We start from the raw sequence: 25,252 nt of genomic DNA, 5'->3' as shown, positions 1-25,252 counted from the left end.
CATTAAGAAAACTCCTGGGAGAGAGAGTTTTAGAAACAAGCACAAACCCTTCCCAAGTGGGTCCTTTTGGGTTCAGGCAGCTTGGCTGATACGGGTGCCTTTCAGAGGGGCAGTGTTTCCACTTCATGAATGCATCCCATTGATGAGAACACACTAAGTAGGCAGTGCTAGCTCTGGGGACAGCCACTCTACCCTGGCATCTGTGCAGGGTGGTAGAGAAGGAGACCCCACAGAGACCTCTATTTCCCACCACACTTTCACCTACCTTTGTTTGCCTCCCTAAGAGGCCCCAGTCAACTCCAACAAGTTAGAGCAAGTGCCAATTGTCTTTTCTTTTTCCAATTGGTTTTATTTTTCCGTTTTATTTATTTTTGTTGTGAGATGGGGGCTCGGCCAAAGTGTGCCTGTGGAACTCAGGGAGTCAGGCTTGCTCAGCAAGTATTGGTGAACGATCTCACCAACTGCTCTTCCCTATCCTTTACATTTGTTGTAAGACAGGGTCTTTACAGCTCAGGCTAGTACCTGAAGTCTCCCTGAGCCGCTGTCCTAAGTGCTGGGAACACAGGTCTGTAACATCCACCTGGCTCATCTCTTCCTCTTTCTTTTAGAATGACTTATTGATGTTTATGTGCATGGGTGTTTTGCCTGGATACATGTCTGTGTGAAGGTGTTGGATCCCCTAGGATGTGAGTTATAGGCAGTTGTGAGGTGCCATGTATGTGCTGGGAAGTGAACCTGAATCTCTGCAAGAGCAGCCAGTAGTCTTAACCACTGAATCATTTCTCTAGCCCTTCACCTCTCTACTTTTTAAAGCATAATCTTTCTGGAGCTTTTACAGGTGAGACTTTGGGATTCTTTCATAATAATAAAGAATTCTTTTAAAAACTATCTACTGCATTTATTTACTGTGGTGGGGAGGTACGCTTATGCCTTAGCACGCATGTGGAGGTCAGGAACAACTTGAGGGAGTAGGCTCTGCCTTTCCTTTTTTTTTTTTTTTTTTTTTTTTTTTTTTTTTTTTTTTTTTTGTATGTCTGCAATCACTTTATTACCTGGGAATGTACAGAGCAAGTCTTAGGTATGGCTTGGCAGAAAATGAATTGGTATAGAGACCGTTGGACACAATAGGCCAGAGCCATATTAATAATAGGGAGGGGTGCATAAAAAGAGGTGGTTCTGAGCACCAATTCTTAGTTTCTAAGGGATGTCTCTAGAGATCTAAAAACCGCAGCAAATTAAAATATAGACACACAAACACTAATTCCAATATATAAATTCTACTTTTCAAAAAAATCCCTACAAGTTCCTTTAACCCTTGAACATGCCTTCCTGTCTTTAAAGTTCCTTTGCGTTTTTACAGGACACTGCTGACTGTCATACTTTCACACATAGCAGTACTCAAAGTCATTCACTGTTCATGGAAACTGTATGTCCTTTAACTAGCAACCTCACAACTCCTCATTCCATTTAACCCAAGCCCTGAGATTTAGATGTTGCTTTGCTCCCCTGCTAAAGCACAGTAGGCAAGAGGGTGAGGGGACACACCAGCCCACTGACCTGGTCAGTGTACCTTGTGCAATGACAGTAAAACATTCTTCATTCCAGCCATCTTGAGTGGGTTCTCACACTTGAATCTTTATGACCAGGAGACCTTTTAGGCAATGTGCTTATCAGTGAGTATGTTCAGGGATTCCAGAGACCAGGATGGGGCTGCAGAAGGGAGCCTTGTGGAAAGCCATCATCTTCCAGGTCCATCATGCTTTTCTCAGAGCTTCCAGTCCAGCCAGGAGGAAGGAAGCAAATGATGAAATGCCACGTGTCCAGAGGCCACCTCAAAGGCATCACTATTGAGAGCAGAGGTTGAAAGCCTGTCCAAAGCTGGTAGAGACAGAAGCCCCTCATGGAGACTCAGTGTGTTCTTTAGGTGCCCTAGTTCTCAGGGTCCCTACTTGGTGTTACCATGGGCATTTGGAGGATTTTTTGCAGAATGGCTGTTAAGTAAATTCCTCCCCACCCCTGCACCCAAGGGCTAAGAAGAGAAACTCTGATAGATAATGTGGATTTTACAGATTAGGTCTACTGAGTAACTTAAATGCAATGAACAGAGAGTTCTGGTATTGCAGATCCATTCCTGAGCCTGGTGCATATTAGATAAGTGCTCCCTCCACTTTTGCTTCACACCCCAGTCCTAGACATTTAAAATCAACCTTATATAGTCCCAATGAAGTATCCTGTATTCTGTGTTGCAGCTGGAATAAAAAATTCCCAAGTGCAAGCTGTGTGAATGAACAGAGACTCTGCTCCAGGCTAACTCCTTCAACAGCAACCTGAAGAGTTCCATAATCGTTTTAGTCCTTGACACAAGCCAGACTGGGATCTGTGACTTCTAGGTAGAAGAGAATTTCAGGCATAGGCTCTGCCCTTCTAATACATAGGTCCTGGGAGTCAAACTCACACCAGACATGGCAGCAAGCGCCTTTATCTACTTAGCCACTTTGCTGGCCCCCAAACAAGATATTGTGTTGGGGGTTAGTCTTGTGCACTATATATTCAGATGCTGATCCCTGTGTCCAGAGATCTAATTACACTAGCATGGACATGATTATTGAACTAACTGCTATACCAATGTTGTGTGAAGAATGCTCCTTCATTTTCTGACTGGTTGATAAGGAGCTGATCAGCCTATGGCTGGGCAGAGGAGATAGAGAGGGTAGACTTGTCATCCCAGTCAGGGGTCCCAGGGAGAAGGAGAAGAAGGACCACAAGGAAAAGAGAGAGACCCAGTACAGAGACCAAGAGGTGGCCATAGGCAGAGGGCCCAGGAGGAGTCTTGATAAAGCAGGTTGACAAGAGATTCACCCGGAGGACATATATGGAGCAGAGCAAACCAGAGATAGACTCAGACTGAAAGTAAAGACCCATGTGGCTGAGGAACAGCCATAGAGGACTAGAATAGCTCTGAATCTGCCTAGCCTAGGTTTACAGATTGTTAATAAACTTAATCGGTCTTTCTTTCAATTATCTGGGAGCAAGCAGGAACAGATAAGGATTTTGTGCTTAAATTACAGATTACTATATTCTTAATTTTTAATCACTTGAGAATTCATAGCACAATTCAAAGATCTGATCACATGCTAACACTACATATAACATAAATAAAACACACTGATTTTTCTACCCAGTGACCTCTTTGATAAGTACAATGTAACAAAGTATGCATGAGTCTTGGTGGACCTTTATTTATGAAGTTTCTTTAATGTTTAAAGAGTCCCGTGTGTGATGCCGTATCTCTCACTGCTGGTCCTCTCTATGGCATAGTACCTGTTCTCACCAGTGGTTCTGTCTGTGATTCTCTAACCATATAGGAATTGAAGCTTTTGGGTAGTATGTCCAAAAGAAAATAGTAAATATGAATTACAAAAGAAGCATGTTGTTACTCAAGTCAGTATGTCCCCCACACAGCCTCTTTCTTTCTTTCCTTTTCTTTTCTTTTTAAATCAGAAATCTGGATTCCTGGGATATGAGCACAATTTAACTCTGAATGCAATTCCAGGGTTTCTGCTACCTGGACTTTGCAAATGGCTTCCTTTCTTCCTCCCTCTGCACACCCAGCTTGGCCAGCCGACATAAGCCAGGACTGGTGACTTTTTGAGCGACCCTCACATTCCTGTACTCTTCTGCAAAGCTTCACTGCAAACACTCTCAAACGCCTGCCTGCCCAAATACTGTTGTACATTTTCTTCTCCTCCTCAAAAGGCCTGGGTGAGTAATTAACCTGTAATAGTCCTCTGGCCAGTTTTGATTTCTGGCAATATTCAAGGTTAAAACATTTCAGATGCCTACCTAACACTAACTCCCACATGTCTCCCTATGCAAATTCCTTCATTCCTCTAGTCTTTCGCTACCCAGAAAGAAAGGCCAGGAGCCCTTGCAGCCTTGGGAGAGGGTGGGAAAAACACAGAGAGCTGGAGGGCAGGAGGAAAGCGGTGACATGCTGTCTTTTAGGCACGCCACGGCTGTTAGACTCTCGAGCTCGCAGCAGGCAGCTGTGGTTACCTGCTCATGACCTGCACAAGACTGGATCCATTAACGTTCATGAAGCCTCACTGTGCCCTGAGGAGCTAATGTGGTTAATGGTTGTCAGGGAAGGAGAAGTCATTTTCTTGAGTGCTAGTAACTTGCCCATGGTCTAGTAAATAACCCCCAAGCCTGGTTACTTAAATAACCCTAATTAAACTCTTGTGAGTCAGGAGCAGATACTAAGACATGAAAAGGATGAACAGCAGAAAGAAGAGGGCACAGGAAGGGGTAAGAGAGGATAAGGGGCTGAGTGTGGTCAAATACATACATGTATAACAATGGGGAAGAATAAGTAAACAAAAAACACTAAAGTAAGGCAAGGACTGGCAAGCGGGCTCACAGGTACCGCTCTTGAGGGGATCAGTGTATGGTTAAATGACTCAGAATCACCTCTAACTCCAGCTCAGGAAGATCCAGTGCTCTCTTCTGGCCTTTGTATGCACCCACAAACATGGCTACATTCATAAATATGTTTTTTAACTTTTTTTAAAAGGCAGGGGAGGGGTTGAAAACCCTCACATACACAACAGAGATTATTTTCCAGTGTTCCTCCTAGATTCAAAACCAATAGAATCCTCAATGCAGGACTTGTAACTCCTGAATCTCTTAACATGGATATCAGAATCTCACAGAAAAATCCTCTCCAGTGAACACCCATCTTTTGTTCTTTTTTTCCTTCACTGTTTTATGTGCAGTACCACTACTGGTCACTTGGCAGACAGTTCCCAAAGTGTCCCTGTGGACAAAGCCTGGGTTCCTGTGTAGGGATGCTGGGAGCTCTGGATGGGTGGTCAAGCTGAGGTCAAGTCAATGAGACCTGAAGGGACACCTGGGGAGGGCACAGGAAAGGATACTATGTCCTCAGCAAAAACAGGAGCATATTACTGGTTCTTTGAAACTGGCTGAAAAGCTGTGACAGCTATTTGGTGACCATGAAAAATTTAAAATTAAAAAGCAAAACAACCAAGGGGGTGAATTAATGGGCCGAGACAAGCATGGACCTTTAATGACAGTAAAGAAAACAGCTGTCTCCTCCACGAGAGAGCCCTTAACTTTTCAGGGTCACGCCTGGTCAGTTTGCTTTTCTGATATGTTTAGCCTTAATATTCATGAAATGACAAGGCTTGTAGATTTAGGAACATTCACTTAGCGAATTTGCAACCAACAGGACAGACATGACGTACTCAGGATGTATTTATGCCATCTAATTCAGGAGTCTGCAGGCTTTCTCCATCTAGAGCAGCTGTTCCATCCACCAATCAGAGTTGTCTTCTTTCATTTCCTTCTGCCAACAACTCAGTGCTGAAGCAGTACTTTACAATGGACACTACATCAGGCACAAAGGATACAAACCACCTCAGGGATACAAAACAACTATACCCACTTTAGAGACAAAGACACTGAGGTTCTTGGGGTCTAAATGCTTTCCTACATTAAAACTCTGTTTAACCTCTTTGGGATTCAACTATCTGAATGTTTGTCTTATGCTTTTCACTGTACAATATATGCCATATGCATCTCACTGTGATTCAAATGGTAGGCATTGCTTCAGCTGCCTAATTTACATGTAACAAGAAACTACATGGCCTTTTGATATTCTATAATTCAGGTGAAAAGCTAAGCCATTAGCCACTTACCAGGGCAGGGTTTATTTCACTGCCATTACAAGAAGAACTGGGAGCATGAGGACAAAGGAAAAGAATAATATACAATGAGGGTAGATGTACAGACAGACCAACAGACTCAACCACAGGCTCCCATCTACATGAAAATATGAATCTGCATTCATAAGAACACCAGTGTACAATTCAAGTCTGGAACTTAATAAAATAACGGAAAGTGGCTCTTCTTTCTACTGCTTATCTTTAGAGTCATTATATTATCAATGTTGAAAATTTTTATTAACTATATGCTCACAATTTATTTGCCCAATTTTTAAAAGGCATGTCTTTGTGTCCATAAGAACATGAATGCTTTTTTTTCATCATAATCAATCATTATCATTATCATTATTATTATTAGTTGTTCACGGTGCCTTCTTGACAAAATACATTCATTTATTTACAGACTAAACATGTACATTGTTCCTAATGTCTGAAGGCCTCCCAAGAATGAATGCTGTGTGGAACCATACATTACTGCACTACAGATGCAGGTACGTTAGGCTCCATCCCACAGAGACAAGTGCCTTGCCAGGCTAGGCACACCATGTATTTATTTCTTCACCCTTCTCTTGGTTAATTCTGCTAATTCAAGAAGTTCTAAACTTAGACGCAACAGTAACAACAGAAACCGTGCTATTTCCTGAGTACTCTACCACAATGCAGGCACACTGGTAAGCACTTTCCTGTGAATCCCATTTCAACCTGGTTTTACAGTGTAATCCCAAAGTATACAAAACAGAAGGCAGGCACTAAACATGTTTGCTGCTTGTATGATAATTTAACTTGGGTACCTTTCATGTCCACAGCTCGAAGTAACCATTAGAATTATAAGACTTTTTAGAGAGGTAAGGTTGTAAGGTAAGGTTGATTTAAGCAAAGGCTGACAGGAACAAGCTACTTAGTCCCATCTCAGCTCACTGTTCTCCAAGCTGTGGCTTGTTCTCACTTGAATATTTTATTAGTTAAAAAGTCCCAGATAAGAAATAAAAATCATGCACACCAAGGTAAATTCTCAGATTATTTTTCTAATAATACCCAGCCTGTGCTGCCATGAAGACCAAGCCTGGGGACCCTCTCCAAGTCTCCAAGATTCTCTCCTTTAAGGTTTCTATGGGTTCCAGACAGTCAAGGGCAGAAGGCCACCCTGCTGCAGGCTGAGCATAATCAGTGACTTAGCTAAATGTGAAAACAAAACACCAGCTCAAGTAAAAACAGCACACAAATAAAACTGCACACCCAGAGCTAAGGAAGCCCAAGGAGGGGTTGGTGGCCTGTGCAGAAAAGTCCCTTTTTTGGAAAATTCCCCCAAATTGATTTTACTCAAATAATTCTCAGCACAACTTTCCACACTTTATCAGAAGAGGTTTGAACCTTGAAAATGGGTGGGGCAATAAAAAAAAAATCATTCCAGCTCCAGGGCTACGCACAGGGGACATATACCATGTGTGTGCACACACCATTAACTAGAGAGCTTTAACCTCAGGGTTATGGCCACCGCCTGACTCCCCCAGGTGTCCCCTGACCACAGTGTCTTACATCTTTACAGTCCAGTCTCAGGTTTCATCTTCAGATAAAGAAGCTGAGCACATGCTGCTGGTGCTCCCAGTAGGGTGAGCTGACTCGCACTTAAGGGCTCTTGGCATTAGCTTCCATCAGCTGTGGCTTGCAGGTACAGGTAGGAGAAGGGTATAGACATCAGTTAGGACAAAAGCCACTGTTCTTCCTGAACAACCAAGGCATAAAAGGAGCCTTTTTCTTTTGTGGTACTAGGGATAAAAACAAGGCTTTGATGGTGGGCTTCTGAAAAGACAGGGAAGAAAACCAATCCTAGTCAACCCAGATGTCTGCAACCAAACCTGTTTGTGTCTTCTTGTATGCACCAGCAAGCAAGCCCTTCAATGTGACTTAACTCTGATGCTGTCTATCTGGATAAAGCATTTTATCCCATACATAGGGCCCATTCCCTAAGACTTCAGGCTCCAGGCAAAAAGCCCTTATACTTTTTATCCATGCTTCTGACTGAATGGCTAGAAACAGAGTTTTCAGAACCCCCACCTTCTGTTTATTAATTTGTTAGACAGTTCATAGAACTCAGAGAACATTCTCGGTCTATTTAAGAGGATATTAAAGAGCTCATAGATGAAGACCAGATGAAGGGATGGATAGCCACAACAGAGCATGTGGAAAGAGATAAGGAACTCTCATGCTTTTTCCAGGGGCATCAACTTCCAGGAACTACCAGAAAGCTCTCCACACACTACTCTTCTCAGTTTTTATGGCAGCTTCTTCATTACACACGCATGGCTGGCTGATTAAAATCACTAGCTGCCATAACCTTTCCCTCTCAAAAGTTTGGCGTGTTAGGACTTCTACCACAGCCATCTATTCTGGCTATGGTATTCTGTTTTGTTGTTATATTTAGTTAACCCTCATCCTGAAGCTACCTAAGGGCTGCCTACCATAAATTATCTCATTAGCATACTACTCATACTTCTAACTCAATGCTGACCACTTGTTATTGGATAAGGAATTGGGACTCATCCCTGAGAAGGACTATTTCACTCTCAGGATTCCTTAATTGCCTCTAGTATTTGTCTATGAGTGGGACCCCAGGAGAATCACTATAAAAATCTTATGAAACATATTTAAACTTCCCAATTTCAGTATCTTACATGTCAACTGTTATTATATATGTCTACAGATAAAGCTAAATAAAAGCCCACAGGATTCTCAATTTTTAAAAGTGTCAGAAGGTTGGAGAGGCCAAAACATTAAAGAACCTACTTACTGTATTATTATTATCCAGTCTCAAAAACAAAACAAAAAGTTGTAATCACTGACTCTTATAATGCTGTTTAACTATGAACATTACTGTGGCTGGGGCAATGGTACTACCACCTAGGTCTAAAGACAGATGGGCAAGAAAACATTATAGGATCCTTCCTAGTGCTTTGTTGTTCATAGGCAAGCCTGCGGCACATCAGAGATGCAAAATAGAGAACTTACTAGAGAAACCAATTAAAAAAAATGTGGCTAGTTGAGCATGCAACCAAGTCAGAGTTTTTTCCCAAAACATCAGGCTTGATGGACAGGAGAAGAACTTTACTCTTTACTGTGTGTATGGTAGATTAAAAAGATATGTTTTGAAGTGAGGCTTAGTTAAGTAACTTCTACTTCATCAAGGACATCCTTAAGTAACATTTTTTTCTCACTCTAGGCATAAAGTTGTAAGACATGTGACTACTGCCTTGATTAATAATTAAGCAATAGAAGTTTATTCCATGCCTTTTGCAGCATATTCCAAATGTCAACAAAATGAAAACACCAAGAAATATCTTAATATTATTATAGAAACACATCTCACCTTGTTGCTCCGGGAAAGGATCTGAGATGACTCAGTGTTTGTGGACCACACTTAGCAAAACACCAGCTTTTTAAAGGGTTTAGCAAGAATGGCTGAACTCCCACATAAACTATACAATTCTATTTCAATGAGAAGCGTCCAGAAAGCTGTAATAAATAACAGAGCTTTTCAGTTCAGCCATCCAGAGGACACAAGATGGAGGTGGTAAGATGGCTCTATCACACAACAGTGCAAGCTTTACAACTCGAGTTTGTGGGAGGTGAGAAGTGAGTCCACAGAGAACTTCCAGCATCCGTACTAGGGCTGTGACACATGTTCACGCACAAAAGAAGAAAAAAAAACCTATACTGTATTTTTTTTAAGGAACAGAAGGCTAGAAAAAGCAGAAACAAGAGGTTAGGAAGATGCAAGGAGCTTTTTTTGACAAAGCAGAAGAAACCAGCTCTGAGGAATTAGCACTTTGCACCAGGCAAAGTGTACTCCACAAGGACCACCCGATGCAGTCCAGCAAGAAATCAAAGGTGAGCAAATGGCCAGTGTGGGAGTTCTGAATATTCACACTGCTCATGCAGAACTAGCAGGAGAAAACATGCAGTAAATACCCAATAAATGAACAGATGAACAACTCAGAGAAATGAACTACCTCTTATAGTAACAAAGACAAGAAGAAATTCTATGGCTGAACCTAGGCTTTCAAGTGATACTGATACTAATGTCTCACAGACTTTGTGAGCATATAATGAAATGATCCATGTTGGGAAAGGAGTACAGTTCTTGGCTTTATAAATATTGCTTTGTAAAAAGGAAAGAGAAGAAAAAGGAAGGCAGGGAAAACAGGAAAACAGGTAAACAGGTGTGTGGGAAAGAAAGGAAAGGTCAGAGAGAGGAGGAATATTTGCAGACTACTGGAGTGAACCCAGACAGTGTCAGAGAGAGCAGTTCTGCCTGCCCTGGTATGATTTCCTAACAGAATAAGAAGCTTCATGTCATTCCAGGACTTCAAGTCTGGGTGATCAGAAAAATGAGCTGATATGAAGGTGTCCACAGGGCATCCAGTCCAAAGTACCAAGGAAACTACTGCTGAGGTTGCAAAGGCTTTGAAAAGCATGGCAAAGAGGTCCACAGTAGAAAAGCAATGACTAAGTCACTGTGGACACAGAATACCAGCACAGACACAAGTGTGGGACACAAGACACTGATAATGAAGCTGGATGGAGAAATGAGAGGCAAGATGCTCAAGACATACCTGTAAAACCACTTAGTTCCCACCTCTGGCTGGCCAAGCATGTTTAGTTCCCACCCTGCTTTCTAGCCAACCACACCACTCTCTACCAAACAGGAAAGCCGCTGCTTTTGTCACTGGACTTGGGCACATGCTCTGGCACCTCTTCTCTGGAAGCAATGTTTCTTCAAAAGTGGCACATTAAGATCATATTATAAGCATGGCAAAAATGGGCTGAGGAGATGGCTAGTCAGTGGGCGCAGTACTTGCCACACAAGCGAAAGGACCTGAGATCAGATCTCCAGCAGCCTTAGAATAAGCAGCTGTGGTGGAGTGCCTGAAGACCTAGTGCTGAAGGGAGAGATAGGAGGTTCTTTGGAGCCTGCTGGATAGTGAGTCTTGACAAATAGGAGAGTGAGACTTTGTCTCAGAAAATAGAGTGTGCTGGCTGGTTTTATGTCAACTTGATACAAGCTAGAGTCACTAGAGAGGAGGGAGCCTCAATTGAGAAAATACCTCTGTAAGATTCTTAATTAGTGACTGATGTGGGAAGGCCCAGCTCAATGTAGGTGGTGCCTTCCCTAGGCTTTGGTCTATAAGAAAGCAGGCTGAGGAGTCATGGAGAACAAGTCAGTAAGCAGCACTCTTCACAAGTCAGTAAGCAGCACTCTTCAATGGCCTCTGCTTCAGCTCCTGACTCCAGATTGTTGCCCTGTTTGAGTTCCTGTCCTGACTTCCTTTGATGATAAGCATTACTATGGAAGTGTAAGGCAAATAAACTTTCCTTCCATGTTGCTTTGGTTTTACACTTTATGACAGTAATAGTGACCCTAAGTAGGATAGTGAATAACTGAGAAAGACATCTAATATCAACCACTGGTCTACACACACATGAGTACATACACATGCATATACACATACACAAAGATTAATCAAACTGAAATGAGCAGTGCTACATTGTACCTTTAAAGGTCCAGGTCCCTCACCGGCTGTAGGATAGCTCTGCCCCAGGCAGCCTTCCCACCCAGCCACATCCTCCCCTCTGACCCAGTCTAGGTAGTGTTAACACCTCTCCCACAGCTCCTATTGTGTGTCCTTAGGTGTGGCCCTGTGCTAAAGCTCACTACACATCAGATGCTCAACCAGCCAGTTCTGAATGGGTGAGTGAGCCCTGGAGGCAGATGGAAGAGCCACCAGAGGCATACCAGGAAGGAAGCAGCCTTGCTCTAGCCTGAGAAACTGGAAGAATTAAGAGATAGTATGAGATGAGCTTCAGAAGGACAAAGTGGATAGCATGAACAAGCTTTAGAGACATGGGATGTATTATCATGGAGTGAACTGGTTCTTGGCAGGAAAGGCACAAGGGGTCGTAGGCATCACTGTGGTCTACAGCCTTCATAAGCACAGCCCAACTCAATTACAACTTATTTTTTTTTAGTATTAAAATTCACCTTTAGGAGAGGCTTTTCCATTTAAGTCATTGAATCCATCTTTCTTTCATTTTTCTCCTCGTGTAATTATGAAAATAGGTTGAAAGTACTGATCGAGGGAAGATGACATGGGGAAGGTGGGAGAGCATCCGGAAGGAACAGGAGCACCGGCTGAGCAGCAGTCCTCTCTACTCGGTGTGCAAGGCTCCCCCCCCCCAACCCCCCAGGCAGCACACTCACAGCAGTCAGCCTGAGGGAAGTGCTTCATAGTCACCATCTACTTTATCATAAACAAGTTTCCAGAAAGAAAAACAAAAGACACATGCGTGGTAACAACTCTACAAGGCCAACTGACTGAACTTCCTGACTCTGGAGAGTTAAGTGCTGCAGACCAGACTGAAACCATCTTGTCCTATTTTCAATCCCCCCAGAAACCCACTCATAGCCCATCCCTGTGTCCAATCCTTGTGACTATGAACAGTTTTCTTAGCAGACCACTAGCCTCTACCTAATGATGTTATCAGGTAGCCCCTAAAACCTACAAGAGAGTCCCTTCCTTTGCTATAACCACCCCTCCACACACTTAGTTTATGTCCATGCTGCTGTGTAACAAAGCCTTAACAAAAAGCAGCTTAAGGGTGAAGGGGATTATTTCAGCCCATAATTCAAGGCTGTAGTTCACCAGGACAGGAGTCCAGGTGCAGGAGCATTTGAAACAACTGGTCCCATGGAATCCACAACCACAAAACAGTGAGCCTACGTACCCTACCTGAAATTCCCAAAAGCATGAAGCACAGCCAACACAGTGTGAGAATCCTACCTTGGCCTAAAAATCTAGGAAACTCCCATATGCAACACATAAACCAGCCTCAAAGCACCCACTCCTTGGCTAAGATGGAGCAACCCCGAATCTATGATTTTTTTTTTAGGGGAAAATGGGAATAGAAAGGGTGTGAGCCACCATGTGTGTGCTGTGAACTGAACATGGGTCCTCTGTAAGAGCAATAAAACGGTCTTAGCCAGTGAGCATCTCTCTAGCCCCAATGATAATTTTATTATGTGTCATTTGTGTCTAAAACAATATGCAGGAAAATTAAATCTGCCACTAAAATTTCTAAACATTATTAACAAAATCTTTAACAACATCATTTTAGTATTTTTAACTTAATGTGTGCTAAAATCACTATTACTGACAGGATTAAATTAAACCATGTACTTGTGTGCATGTGGACAGGATGGGTGGTGGACTTGCGACCATGGCTTTCATGTGTGGAAGCTATGGCTTTGGCTATGGCTTTGTCACTGTTCTCTCTCTTTGTACCATGCCCCTCCCCTCCCCTGCCCACTGTTTCCAAAACCTGCTATTCCAGGTCCTCAGTCAGGCCAAGCCAAATCAGGAATTAAGTGTTAAATTTGGGATGGAAGTTAAGAGCCAATAATATTCAAAGACTTTCCTTCCATCAGGCCTAAGAAACTATAGATACTGAAATGCTTTGAACTTCCTAGTTCAAAGATCCAGATGGTTTGCATCTGGCATTCTTAAATGTTAATTATGGAAACTGAGGCTAAGAAGAAAAAAAATATTGCAGGTTCAGAAGAGAGATAACTAACATTATATATTTAAGGGGTGATTAAGTTACTAAAATATGCTTTAATTACTTCTTGAAAATGTCTAAACTTTTTAAATCAATTAAGAAAGTAAAAAGATTAAGGGCCTTGGTAGAAACATCCCTGCATAGCTTCTGTACTTTGCCCCATATAAAATATATACGTATTTGTTCAATGTTGAGATCTCTGGTTTTGTTAATGGGAAGACTTATGCAGTAGCCAATCAACACTAATTCAATGATTATAATAGAGAAAAGATTTGTTACAAATAACGTTACAAAATTAGAAAACAAAGTTATCAGGATAAAAACAGCATTATTCATGAAAAGACTGGTGTTTGTGTCAGAAAATATTCTTGTGATACAATTATATAACATAAAATAGTCTTCTGTCAGATAAAACATGCTAACATGTTTGGTTTTCAGCAGTAAAGGCACTTAAAAAAATCCAAAATTTATAAAAACTCTGTCAACTGGAAATAAACATCCTCTGTTTGACAAAGAATGTCTATAAAAACCCCACAGTGAGCCGTGTGGAGTGAATGCCCTAATTCCAGCAGCTGGGAAACACCAGTAGAAGGCCGGCACACTTCAAGGCAACCCTAGGCTATAGAGAGCTCCAAATCAAAATGGGCGAGGACTGTAAGACCCCATCTCACAAAGACAAAAACAAAACACCTCCCCACCTCAAAAAGTCTCCAGAAACAAAAGCAAGGATACCTCAAAGACTGCAGTTAACAGAGCATTGAGTGGTGTCAAACACAATGTTTTAAACAGAAAGCTTTACTAAAATTAGAAAACGTGAGTATGCCCTCTCCCCATAGTTTTTCTTCTCTTTCCTTTGGAAAGATCTCATTTTTTGGTTGTGTGTACGTGCATGTATCCAGGGTCCATGGAGTGCAGAGGATGTTGGATTGCCTGGAGCTAAATTTATAGGCAGTCAGCGCTGGGACCCAAGGTCAGGTTCTCTAAGAGAGCTCTTAACTCGTGATCTGTCTCTCTAGCTCATCCCCTCTCTTCTTACTTTTCTTTCTTGTCTCTTCTCTTTTATTTATATCTACTTGTTTTCCCCTCATAGTCCCTTCCTATTTTCACATCCTACATAGGTATATGTATATATGTTTATATATAAACTTAAATTGAGAGTCTACCTATGAGAACACATGTAAAATCTGTCTTTCTGAATCTGCCTTCTTTCAATTCTTTAGAGCAAAGTCAAATTCTACCATATATATAAGCCACATTTTTTTACTCCATTCATCCGATGATAAAGTGCCACTGCTTTCAACATTGTACTCAAAGGGCTAATGCAACCAGAAGGACAAGTAAAAATTAAACAAGAATCTGTGAAATACAGACATGCTTACCACCAAGGCTGGCAGGCTAAGTTTGATCCTCAGAACAAATATGGTACGAACAACAACTGATGCCCCAGAATTGTCCTCTGACCTTCAAGTGTAAGCCTGTATATATGTGTACACATGTGCACATGCATGAACATACACACAAACCCAAATGTAAAATATAAATGGGGAAAAAAATAAAGCTTTGTTCACAGGTGATATGATCATCTATAAATCTGGAAAAATAACAAAACATCTCCAATCTAGTAAGTGACCAAAGGAAGGTTGCTGGATACAAGCCAACTTCATTTATTTTATCTATCTATCTATCTATCTATCTATCTATCTATCTATCTATCTTATATATGCTAACAATGATCATGCTGAACTTCAAATTAAAATTTATATTATCATCTCCCCAAATAAAATGTTGAGCTATAAACACTATGTAAAGAAAACTACAAAATTCTGATGAAATGAATTAAAGCTCTGAATAAACGGATAGTCCATATTCATAGACAGAAAACAACAGTGATCTTATGATTGTAGCTCTTCACAACTTGACCTTTGCCATCACCAGAGCCTATGGAATTTCTTTATAAATTAATAAACTCATTTTAAGATATACACAGAGAAGCAAAAGACCTGGAATAGTCAAATCACTATTAAAGGACCACTTTGGAGGACTGAGTCTGACTGTAAGACTCAGAATGCTACAGTAATCAAATAGCATGGTTCTGGCAAAAGTATCGTCAGAAACAGACTCTCATAAATACCATCTGCCAACCTCTGACAAGAAAGTAAACGATGCAATGGCATGAAGAATCTTCTCAACAAAGTCATTAAAAACCAAACCAGAGACACACCTCACAGCCTTCACAAGAATTCAAGACCAAGGAAAGATCTACCAGTAAAGCTAAAAACTAAAAACCCGAAGATACCCTAGGAGCATGGGGAATGCTTGGGTATCACAATGGTTAATACTAACTGAGAACTTGACAGAAGCTGAGATCTCCTGGGAGAGGGAGCTCTGGGCATATCTCTGGGGAATTATCTCAGCTGTCCCATTTGAGTTAACTGAGGTGGGAAGACCTGCTCCCTGCAGATGGCACCATTTCCTGGGGTGAGATCTGGACTGTTCGTGTTCCCCACATGTGCTCATTGCTCTATCTTCCAAATTCTGGAAGTGATGTGATCAGCAGCTTCGAGTTCCTGCCACCTCGACCTCTCCACCACAGCTACAGGAAAATAAATGATGATGGGGGTGGGGGGAGCATGGCTTCTCAGAAATAACTAAAGGTGATCCAGTCAAAGAGAACTGATGCGCTTCCTTCCCTTCATTAAAATGAAAAGGCAAAACAAAAACCTTCTACTCTGCTATGACCATGCCATAGAATAGAAAGAGAAACCACAGGCAGAATGAAAATATTTGCAAAAGAAACTTCTGATAAAGACCTATTATCAAAAAGAGGGAAAAAACCCTTAAAAGAAAAATCAGCAGTAAGCAGTACAACAAGTAACTGGTGGGTCTAATGCACTGGATTTGGTCCTCAAGCACTTAATACTTTTTTTTTTTAAGATTTATTTATTTATTTTATGTGTATGAGTACACTGTAGCTGTACAGATGGCCGTACAGCTCCGGCCCTGCTCACTTCGGTGTAATTCACTGTCTTCAGATGCACCAGAAGAGGGTGTCAGATCTCATTATGGGTGGTTGTGAGCCACCATGTGGTTGCTGGGATCTGAACTCAGGACATTTGGAAGAGCAGTCAGTGTTCTTACCCACTGAGCCATCTTGCCAACCCCCCACACCTTTTTTTAAAAAGATTTATTTATAAAATACTTTCAACAGTAAGAAAACAGCCAGTCTGATATACTGTACACCTACTAGAATGGCCCAAATCCACAACATCATTACCAAATGCTGATGAGGATACAGAGCCACAGGGTCTAATGATGGATATGCAAAGAAGCCCAGACACTTTGCTAACTTCTCACAAAAATAAATGCAGCCCTACCACACAATCCAGTAAGGGTGTCCTCTGGTGGTTACTCAAATTAACTGAGAACTTCTGTTAAGACAAAAATGTGCATATGGATGTCTGTATAGTTTATCCATAATTGCCAAACCTGGAAAGAAAGCTGAATATCCTTTAGGAGGTGATAAATATCCAGTGCATATTACTAAACAAAACAAACCATTTTGAAAGGTTATATGTTACAGCAATCTCAACTAGTGGACATTCTGGAAAAGCTAAACTACTAAGATAGTAGAAACACTAGTGGTTGTTGGGGTCGGAGCTGAGGGAGGACAGAGAGAGCAGAGTAATTCCAGGGCTATGCAACTGTTGTGTAGAATACTATGGTAGTAAATATAGGTTACAGATTTTTCAAAACCTATAGAAAATGAAACACAAATGCTGAACCCTACCATCTTTGTCACTGAGACACACACTACAATGTTTGGTGGTGCCATTTAAAATATTAAAAAGCTCACCATACCCATAAAGCAGAGTCTGGTCTAATAAAGTAATATTCTGGAATGTCCAGGAGCATCCATAGCTGCGCCACTGCACACTGACCAACAGTCTAGGGTTCCCACAGATGCTGTTTCAATTAGGTTACCTTCTGCTTAGAGCTAGCATTTCAAAAGGACTAGTGTAGCTTGCTGTGGCAGAGGAAGCTGTCTTGTCAAACTGAATGGCACATTCCTGAAGCAAATGGAGTCTACTGATTGGTGCGGTGCCCTACCAGCTAAAATTCCTGTCTTAGAATAAAAGTCTGAGAGCAACTGCGGCCATATTGACATTGACACCAAAGAGAGTTTTACTTAAGAAAACAAGTCACCAAATATTGAAATTGAGACTTAGCAAGGGTAAAGATCAGAAAGCCAAAGAGAGAAAGGGGAAGAGAGAACCTTAACTGAGAAAATGCCCCCACCAGACTGGCCTATTGGCAAGCCTGTGGGGACATTTTCTTGATTAATAATTAAGTGTGGGAGGTTATAGCCCACTGTGGTTTTGGATGATAAAAGAAAGCAGGTTGAACAAGCCATATGAGGAACACACCAGTAAGTAGCAGTGCTCCATGGCCTCTGCATCTGTTCCTGTCTCCAGGTTCCTGCCTTGAGTTCTTGCCCTGACTTCCCTGGATGATGGGCTCTAAAAGCTCAAGTTGCTTTTGGTCGTGGTGTTTTATCACAGCACTAGAAGTCCTAGGGAAGACCTCAGTAGAAGGGCATGTGCTTTGGTTTCTTAGATGGAACAGCTCACTGGGGTGACAGGTTAGAGAAAGCCTATTCAGTGGTATTAGCCTGAACTCACTGCCTTCCCAGCTCATGTTTCACAAGAGTGCAGAGCTGTGAGTCTCTGGTCCCACAATGACAAACATCTGGAAACATCAAGTTCATCCAACTATACTGTTTTAGAGAAAAGAAAACCTATCCATAATTAGTACCCGAACCGAAACACTTCCAGACACAACAGAATATTTTTGAAAAGAAAATAAAAAGGCTTGTGAAGGAAGCTCCTCCCATGACTTTAAAAGCTCAAGCTTCTCCCAGCATCTGTGAGGGGAACAGGACAGATGTTACCGTCTGCTGACAGATGAGGAAACAGAAGCACAGACATGTCATTATGATAAGGAGAAAGCAGGTCTAATCAAAAAGCACCCATCATGGGGGGGGGGCGCCTCAGAGAGCCCTAGTCTAGCCTCAACTGGGCAAGAATTTACCCTTTGAAAGGGGAGAAAGTTCGGCCTCTCACTAGACCACAATGAGAAGCATGAGGCTAGAACTCATTCCTTCTTGATGCCCAAAATGGACATATAATTATTTACACATTTAAAATTATAAATTGAGCAAGAGAAAGCAACAGTCAATGTCTTAGTAACACTGGGCATATTTTCAGTGCTCAAGACCCATGTATGACAGGTGGCTCCCACACAAGGCAGTACGGACAGCTCAGGGCTGCAGGGTACCCTTCCACACAGATGCCATAGCCTGCACTGTGAGACAAGGCTGTAGTTGCTGGCACCTGCCACTGGACTGGAAGTCCTGGAGCTGCTTCCAAGCAGGTCTATGAACTTGGGCAAAACTGAGCCTCCCACCATGCTTCGCAAAAAATGTCTTTTCTGCAGCAACATCCTAGAATTCCACTCACAAATGGGAGACTATTCTCTACCTATCCTGCCCATGTACATCCTTTATCAAATCAGACCAAGGGAAGAACATCATTAGATATTTAGTACTTCTTGGAGGATCAGTCATGAAGTCCAAATCAAATAGCATGCTTTAAGTATATCCAGGTTAACATATGAAACAGTCATAAAAGGACTTTACTCACCAGGAAAGCCAGCTGGAAATAGAGAAGCCGCTCACCCCAATGTCCTTCCCATATGAACCTACAGAAGGAAAAGTTTGCAATTTAGGAACAGAATTCTTGTTTCTCCAGCATGAGTCTGCTTCTTTATGCCACCAAACAGAAGTGACATGGTTATGAGATATAAGTATGAATTAATGTCTAAGCATAGAAGGCCCTTTTCAACAGACAATGAGTCATTTCTAGCGTAGACCTCTGACTGCTTTCCTTCTAGCCTTTATCTCCACCCATGGAAAACATCTTATGCAGAGGCTTTATCTACCACCTCTTGGAAGATGAGTACAAGAGTATGGCGGTTTGACCGAGAATGGCCCCCACAGGCTCTTATGATTAAATGCTTAGTCCCCACTTAATGGAACTATCTGGGAAGGAATAGGAGACATGACCTTTGTTAGAGAAGATGTATCATTAAAAGTGGCCTTTGAGGTTTAAATATCCCACTTCTCAGGCGTTAACTTCAGTTGATAAATGAGGAAACCAAGGCACAAACAGGTCATTATGATTACAAAAGCCATGTAATTTCAGGAGCCAGGAGAGATAAAGGAGGCTAAAGTTGCCTGCTCCCCTCTGCCTGCTGTCTGTGGATCAGGATGCAAAACCCTCAGCTACTACTCCTGCAACATGCTGTCTCCTTCCCACCCTGATGATCATGGACCAACTCTCTGAAACTGTAAGAAAGCTCAGCTAAGCAGTGTCTTCTGTAAGTTACCTTGGTCATGATGTCTCCTCACGGCAATAGAACAGTGAATAAGACAAAGAGTGTGTTTGAAGAGGTAAATTGTGGCTTATGCCTTGAATCCCAGGACTTGGGAAGCTGAAGCAGAAGGGCTGCCATGATGTTGAGGTTCGCCTGACCAACACAGTGAGTTCTAAGCCAGCATGGGTTAAAGTGGTTTGGTGATCTCACTATACTCTACTGGGGAAATTCAAAAGTAATGTTTCATGCCAATGAAAACAAAAAACTCAAATCACTGCACTAAAAGGGAATTATTTATCCTGGGAGAATTCACAGAAGGTTGGTCTGTGGTAATTTTAGCATCTTCCCTTTCCCCCATTATCTCTCCTGGCTCCAGCAATTACATTCATTAAGGTTTAGTTAATTAAAATGGCAATAGGAAGTGCCAAATACAGTCATAAATACATTGGTAATTAACTCACACCTCACAGGAAGTCATTTCTATTTTGCAGTAGAGGACACCTAGACGAGGAGTGGCTAATTAACTTCTTCAAGGTCATACGAGTTGAAGGTGGCAGGGCTGAGATTTATATCCTATTAGGCTTCTACATTGCCAACATGCAAAAACCGTTTTCAATACTGATGATAGATATTTTAAAAATCATTACAAAGCATTTCAGGGACATACAACCGAAGAGAAAAAAAGAATTGTGCTTGCTTAGCAAACAGCTTCCAGGCTTGTCCTAATACCCTTCCAGACTGCCATCTTTGAATCTTTTCTGTTGAGTTCTGGAGAACACCAATCTTTTATTTCTGCCACTTTTCCAACATTTACTTTTAACCCCGTTGGCATTGTTTTCTGGTAAAATAACAATAACAAAAACCCCAAACAAACAAAAAACAAGACAGAATAAGCCTTTGACTTCAATGTAACAACTAAAAACATATTATCCACCAACTACAAACTTCAACTACAGATGCATTCTTAGCAAGGATACCTTACAGGAAACAGGACTGAGTGCATCATGGCAACTCCAGCCCAGTGGGGCTGCTAGGCTCTTAGGATGCTCGACCTGCCATCTCTTCCCTGGTCTTTACACTGTTGATGTAAAGTTGATTCTGCTGAGCCTTAGGCTTTATAATGCTGAAAATACTTTTTGTGTTTTAAATAGTTCAGAGAACAACTTTGTGATCAATAAAAGGCAAAGTCTTTCAAAGGTACAAAAAAAAAAACTGATAATTATCAACAACAAGAAAATACCAACACAAAAAGCCTGAGTTAGTCTGCTGTCCACGTGTGTGCACCTCTCGTAGCTATAGTTTTCTCTTTGTAAGATTAATTACATTTTCTTTAGAAGGTTTCAATACCTGGTCAAGTGTAGGCACATGGATGGGTATAGTGGCTCATTCTTGGACTCCTTGGATTGGAAAGGCCAAGGCAAGAAAATCAATAGCTTAATATCAGCCAGGACTACAAAGTCAGTTCCAGGCCAGCCTGGGCTACAGAGATGGAGTTGCCAAAAACAAAACAAAACAACTACAGACTTCATGTGAACTCAAATAGTCCACATGCCTTTCCTGAAAGTCACAGATAAATTAAATGTGCTGGACATGAAATTCATGTTAAGCATGAAAACAATTTCTCATAAAAACTGGAGGTCCTGATGGCCTTCAAAGAACAGTCTGTTCCTAGGCCCCATGTTACAGCAAGGTGGTCAAGAGTTAACACTCAGTGTTCCAAAATCTTAACACCCTGTCTTCTCTCTGGAAAAGCACTTCCTGACCTGCCTCGCAGCCTTGGCCGATGGCACTCCAGAGCTATGGACTTCACCTGTGCTGAGCTGTGGTGTGTATTACTGTGTGGAAAAGAGAACAGAGACAGTCTTCCTCTGAGGGTACGCTGTTTCGTTCTTATACAATTTAAATGTGGAAGTTTCTGGTGTGACCCCACCTCCTGTCATGTGTAGAATCCACAAGGTGGATTATACATTCCAAGGAAGGGGCTTGCATGGATCTGTGCTCAAAGGCTCCTCTTAGACCTCATGTGCTGATGAGAAAACCAAATGGAATTCATGACTCTTGAGCAGCCAGGGACGGCTTCTGCCCTGCCACAGAGACTCCATCTGGCTACCCTACAAGGTTCTTATCCTGAACCTCGCTTGAGCTCCACAGGGGCACTGCCTTTGGATCACACCCAGAAGGGCTGACTCCACAGGTCTGGGTGCGGTTGGGTGTCATGATTTTTCAGTCACTCCCAGTTGAGGTTGCCACATTGACAAGCCTGTGACCCACGCCCTGGGAACTTCTGCTTCAGGAAAGCTGTTGGATCCTACTCCCTCAGAGTAGTACTGCTTTCTCTCTAACTAAACAAGACACTTAAAGGAACACAACGTCAAAAACTCTTCAACTTTTTTCAAGTCAGGAAGGTTAAGGTCAGAGCCTTCCTGTGTGCTCAGCCCTCCCCTCTGCCTGCCTACACAATGAAGATTACAACACAAACTGAGTGAGTAAGCAGAGCACATGCTTCCCAGCAGAAGGTAAAGGGAATGCTCGGAGAGGGTAGAAGGCTGTGCACCAAGGGGTAGTCTGTGGCAGACTCCACTGCCCTTTGGACTTCTCCACCTGCCTTTCCATCCCCTGAGCTCCACCTGGCTCCTCCTCAGTTAGTTACAAGTGGTTTACTCTCAGGGACCAGGCCTCTTCTCCCTTCCCCCACTCTCTCGCAGCTACAGCTGGCTGCTCTTCCCAGCCTCTCCCTTGGTGGACCTTCACACTCATAAATACCTTTGGGCAGCCAGGAGGGAGCTGGGTGGAGAGGCTGTTCCCTAGGGCTCTCCCTTAGGCTAGGCTCTAGCTCACTCAACCTTCCCATGCCTGGCTGAAGCCAGGTGACAGACAATGAGGGGCTGAGCATGGCCAGCACCTGTAAAGCTCTCAGGTCTTGCAGTTGAGTTCACAAGAAAATACAAAGCCAGGAAAACAAGGGGCACGGGGTTCTAATCCTATCTGTGCCATTTATCTGCCAGCTTAAACGACTCTGGGCAAATATCAGAAGCTATCTAGAAGTGCCTCAGTTTCCCTATCTGTAAGGTAGAAATTAATGTTTTGACCTGATTCTTCTTGAAACTTCTGAGAACTATCAAATTATCAGTTATTTAATTCAATACCTCTCAAGACACAGACTTATATATACTAACATGACTTGTCACTATGAATGAAAATATGCCACTGATTAGAGAGACACAACATATGGAGAAGACAAAACATTCGGGCAAACGTAACATCCAGTCCAACGTAATCATTAGTATACATCATTAGCTTGTCACAGTAAACACAGACAAGAAAAGTTATTAATGTGCCCAGATTAAAGTTTAGAGAGCAAAGTCACACTATGTAATTTATAAAGTCTGAAGTCAGGCATTTTTTACACGCACGCCGGCAGGCATGCACACACCCAGGCATGAATGCAACAGCCTTGGGAAAATCTTGAGAAAAGCAGATGCTACTAGCCTTGGGTCACAAATGAAAGGTCACAGACTTTGAGAGGAAGTCATTCAACTCTACACATGGCTGGGGTGTTACAGCTAGGTTTCAGCCACTGTCTTGACATAAGGCATGCACCTCCATCTTCTATCACACTGCCTCTGCCTTACCTGTGAAATCATTCCTGACTCCTCTAAGCCCTTCTCCGACAGGCTCAGCCTCTCCGACACTGTCTTTACACTCCTTGCCTCATGGACCTTAGAACAGTGAGGACTAAATATATCACTGGTGCCTTATATACATCTTCTTAATGGGTCAACAATACACAAAATTAGGCTGGGTCAAAGAGATAAGCCGAAGCTCACTGGTTAAAGAAAAACTTTCTTAGCCAGGCAGTGGTGGCACACACCTTTAATCCTAGCACTTGAGAGGCAGAGGCAGGTAGATTTCTGAGTTCTAGGCCAGCCTGGTCTATAGAGTGAATTCCAGGACAGCCAGGGCTACACAGAGAAACCTTGTCTCGAAAAACCAAAAAAGAAAAAAAAAAAGAAAAAAGAAAAAGAAAAAGGAAACCTTTCCTGTACTGGACTACCCTACTTGTGTCCTCAAACCTTATGATAGGTGCTTAGTATATGTATGCACTAGACTTCAGCAGACAGAAGGTAGGAACTGACCTGTTTATTTCCAACTCACTTTGGAAGAACATTTTTGTAAAATGCAATAAAAATGAATTCCTATAAACTGGACAATATGCAAATTCACTGATAGTGAAGCTGCTACAGAAAGGACTAATTAATTGTATCTTCTCAATTTCAGTACTTATCTTGTTGCCAGCTGGAAGAGTGGGGCAAGGCGGACCTGAAAGCAGCAAGCTAGACCAGCTGGGCCTGCCACACAGAGAGCAGCTGGCTAAGACTGTTCATGGAGGGCACACATACCAAGCACTGTTGAGTGAATCTCACTATTAACTCCTTTTACATCTACAGGTTACCTGTGGGGTAGGTGCACTGTCACCTCCATTTTACAGGTAGTGAAACTGAAACAAAACGCTTAAAGTAATTTCAAGTCTTCAGGGCTGGACTGAACCTGGACAGGAAGCTCCTTACAGACAGGACTGGGTGATTTCGGGGAGCCCATTGTCTGTCATGCAGGAAGTAACCATTCAGATCTTCATTTCAGAGAAATCACTTGGTGAGAGCAGAGTTCATCAGGGGCTGGTTAGAAAGTGGCTGGGGACAGGGCTGCCTGGGACAGAAGGAAGGAGATCAGATAACTCAGGGGTTCAGAGTCTAACATCTTGTAGGGAGGGGAAGGTCCTGACAAGACCTGAAAGAGGCAAAAAGAAAACCAGACTCAAAGAGATGATGAGCTCAGCATTCAAAAACGTTTACCTGAATGCAACTCTCTTGGGAAAGTGTGTGTGCAGGATCCCTGAGCACTCTAAGCTCAACTATCCTCTTTTTATCTGGCTTTGCCAGCCTGCCTTCCTACTCACTCCCTATGCTTTGGTACACTTAAAACGGTTTTAAAAGCAAGAATTAAAAATAGTGCCCAAACTTTCACCCCTTTGAAGTCATACAAAGCTCATGTCTGCAGGACAGGCTCCCAGCTCACTATAGCTGATCTGTGAGCAGAAATCTCATTGGCATTTCCATTAAACCCAGTATCTTAGTTACTGTTCTACTGCTGTGAAGAGGACCCTCTGACCAAGGCAATTATAGAAGAAAACATTTTGTTTGTTTGTTTGTTTGTTTGTTTGTTCGTTTTTTGGTTTTTCGAGACAGGGTTTCTCTGTGTGGCCCTGGCTGTCCTGGAGCTCACTCTGTAGACCAGGCTGTCCTGGAGCTCACTCTGTAGACCAGGCTGGGCTTGCTTACAGAGTCAGGGTTAGTCCATGATCATCACAGTGGGAAGCAAACTGCATAGTACTGGAGCAGCAGCTAAGAGAGTTACAGCCTGATCTGCAGGCAGGAGGCAGAGGAAAGACACTGGGCCTGGCATGA

The 25,252-nt window shown here is 42.4% G+C and overlaps 1 protein-coding gene across 1 annotated transcript in view; it reads right to left on the bottom strand.

Annotated features, from left to right (window-relative positions):
* Gng12 (G protein subunit gamma 12) overlaps positions 1–25,252 on the bottom strand; it is a 123,657-nt gene that overhangs the window by 86,478 nt on the left and 11,927 nt on the right. Inside the window, exon 2 of the mRNA XM_031382087.1 lies at positions 19,055–19,112. The gene's annotated coding sequence lies outside the window, so the exon portion shown is untranslated. The remainder of the gene's footprint in view (positions 1–19,054; positions 19,113–25,252) is intronic.

The sequence above is a fragment of the Mastomys coucha genome, unplaced genomic scaffold (genome assembly GCF_008632895.1).
Source record: "Mastomys coucha isolate ucsf_1 unplaced genomic scaffold, UCSF_Mcou_1 pScaffold20, whole genome shotgun sequence".
In the NCBI taxonomy this organism is placed as follows: Eukaryota; Metazoa; Chordata; class Mammalia; order Rodentia; family Muridae; genus Mastomys; species Mastomys coucha.
The sequence above is the reverse complement of the archived record's forward strand: the minus strand, read 5'-3'. Positions and strand labels throughout refer to the sequence as shown.